Below are 3,159 nucleotides of genomic sequence, written 5' to 3'. Positions count from 1 at the left end.
TCAGACATTAGAAGATAACATAGTTCAAGACAACTTCAACTTTACCAAAGATTCCACAGTTAAGTGTACATCACAGAATTCTTCCATGCAATTCATAAAATAACAGAAATAACAATAAAAATGGATGTTTTATCTTTTTGGAGAGATCATGATGAAAACACTTGTTTCTGAAACAAACAAAAAATTCAATGAACACCACAGTTTTGTGTAAAGTCATACATCCAAGGCATATTTGTTAGGCACGTGTCCAAAGCATACATCGGAAATACTTCGAAGCACGATCAAAGAGACATACTGGAATTATGTACAAAAATCAAACAATGTTTGACCTTTAATTGATTGGAATTTATCATAGATGTAGACTGTAGAACAAAAATCATTTCTTTCTAAGTAGTAAAATCAAATCCTCTTTTTTAAAAAACTAATTATTGCATTGTTTACTACAAATTCATAATACCACATTTAGACTTTTAAAGGGCATAAAATTTAACCCCTTAATTTGCAACAACTGGTACCTCCACAGACTCCCCCACCCAAACACAGGAACACTTTTACAGAAGTTGTGTGATGACAAAATATAAATGGTATAACACAGAAACGTGCTTAGGTTACACAAAAATACAAATTAAAATAAATTCTTAAAGGAGAAACATTCATGTTTTACACACGTTTTATTAGAAGGTATCAATAAAAAAGTAAAAAAAAGCAAAGATGATCCCTACTCTTTCATGAAAGGGCCTACACAACTTATTAATAGGTTTGTTTGAGTTAATCAGTTGGTTAAGGAAGACTATTTCAATTATCTAAACTACAGCAGGACTGCATTATATTTTATGAAAAACACACTGAATGTTTGCCAGTTTTTTGTGAAGTTGACTTAATGTTAAAGCCTTTCAGTGAAATGACAGTCATGAAATCACTTTATAAACTACAGGAAGACAAGAACCAGAAATTATAAGCAGAATTTTCCTTTTCCTCAAAATGCACTTCTAAGTACATTCTTACAATCTTCAACATTTGGATTGGACTACTGAAAACAAATGTTACTGATAATTACATGTGCTATAATACAGTTGAGGGCACTACCTAAGTCGATAAGCAAGGGTTGGGTAGAACTTAAAATATCAGTTAGTAACTCAAGCAGATAAAGGATACAAATACTACCTAAGTCGATAAGCAAGGGTTGGTAGAACTTAAAATATTAGTAAGTAACTCAGGCAGATAAAGGATACAAATACTACCTAAGTCGATAAGCAAGGGTTGGGTAGAACTTAAAATATTAGTTAGTAACTCAGGCAGATAAAGGATACAAACACTACCTAAGTCGATAAGCAAGGGTTGGGTAGAACTTAAAATATTAGTTAGTAACTCAGGCAGATAAAGGATACAAACACTACCTAAGTCGATAAGCAAGGGTTAGGTAGAACTTAAAATATCAGCAAGTAACTCAGGCAGATAAAGGATACAAACACTACCTAAGTCGATAAGCAAGGGTTAGGTAGAACTTAAAATATCAGCAAGTAACTCAGGCAGATAAAGGATACAAACACTACTGTTTGCTAATGAGAATTAAACAAAATCTAAGTACAATTCCTAATTACTATATAAAAACAAAACACTTCCATGTTATATGTTACAAACTTTTATTTTATTGAATGAACACAATAAGTTCTAAACTGCTGAGTATTTTATTTAAACTTCTCTCACACCACATAGATAATACTTTACCAACAACAAATAGAACCATTTATGAGCAACAACTGACCACATAAACTTGATTTGGTTTAGTTTTTACAGAGCTCAATCCATAGCTGTAGCCTTAACAAATCATTTTACAAAAAGCATTTTTTTTCTTTCAAAAATACCAAAGAAAAGTTGTGCAATATAATTTCATAACTTGGATCATTATTACCACAGAGAGAACTGAGATACGACTGTTCAGAATAGGTTACTCAATAATTGATAATCAAGGTAAATGTATATGGCTAAAAGTAAATGAAGAAACATCACTAATTAATTCAAACATAAAACAAGTTATTTTGGAGTAATCAAAGGTGTGGGGGATTAATATAAAAACGTTATTTTTACTCTACAAAAGATATAAATGGATAACAACTGAATGTGAAAAACAAAACTTGATGAAGTGAAACACCTATTGTTATTTATAATCTCTAGATTGATCAATATTGCGAGGAAATATTTCTCTTTTATTTAAGAGCTAAACTTTATATTCTACTCTACAATATATAAGTGAAGCTTCATTTCTTCTTATACTAGGAAGGATCATAAAGTTAATATGAAACTTTAAGGTAAGATCAAATTTTGTTCTCTCTCAAAACTCACACCATGGATATACGTTACGTTTGTGTTAAAGCATCAATAATACTACATTACAATTTAACATTAGATTAATTCAAGATTTCTAGAAGAAAATTTAAAAAAAGAAAAACTCCGATCATGTTTTTATTTAAGTTAAATTTGAGTTCAACATTTACACACACTATTATCACCTTTGATTTAAACAAAACTCAGTGGGGAATTGATTTTCCAACTCATCACAAAACATGAACTTGAAAGTTTTTAATAAAATATGTCAAGAACATGAGATTTTGATATAATAATTATAAAAAAAAAATATATTTTATTTGATTTCCCCTTTTACCCCTGCTTACATCCTTCACATCACTCCGTACGTCAAATCTTCTAGACTTCTGTTTTGTTGGCGTTCTTCTTCAGTTTATGAAGACAGATAAGGAGTTATTGACATGTTGCAGCCAACTTGAGAACTTGTTAAAAACAAAAATAATATCCATAAAACAAAGACTGAAGCCTAAATGATCAACTCCAATAAAGATGATATAAAAATCTGAACTATATTTAACCCCAAAAAAATTTGTTTGTATAACATGATTGCTAAACATCTGAGAGAAAATAATTAATGTAGCTAATAATAATTTAATACAGGGGTCTAACTAAGAGTATATAATGTATTAATTCATCTCTTGGGTATCCTCACTATTATTTATATCTTTGGCTACAAATCCAATTATATCTTACAAGGTTTGGCTAACTTAATTAGCTCTAAATCCATATACAGTACAAACAGGGGTCTAACTAAGAGTATATAATGTATTAATTCATCTCTTGGGTATCCTCACT

General features: G+C 30.0%; 1 long non-coding RNA gene across 1 annotated transcript; it reads right to left on the bottom strand.

Annotated features, from left to right (window-relative positions):
• Window positions 1-20: 20 nt before the first annotated feature.
• On the bottom strand, window positions 21-3,153 carry LOC111084306. Its single transcript, XR_002609487.1, has 2 exons — window positions 1,554-3,153; window positions 21-1,475 (listed from the first exon to the last, which is right to left on the bottom strand). It is a non-coding gene; the product is annotated as an uncharacterized LOC111084306 (long non-coding RNA).
• Window positions 3,154-3,159: the final 6 nt, after the last annotated feature.

The sequence above is a fragment of the Limulus polyphemus genome, unplaced genomic scaffold, assembly GCF_000517525.1.
Source record: "Limulus polyphemus unplaced genomic scaffold, Limulus_polyphemus-2.1.2 Scaffold16330, whole genome shotgun sequence".
Lineage (NCBI taxonomy): Eukaryota > Metazoa > Arthropoda > Merostomata > Xiphosura > Limulidae > Limulus > Limulus polyphemus.
Note: the sequence above shows the minus strand (reverse complement) of the source record. Positions and strands in the feature narration are given on the sequence as shown.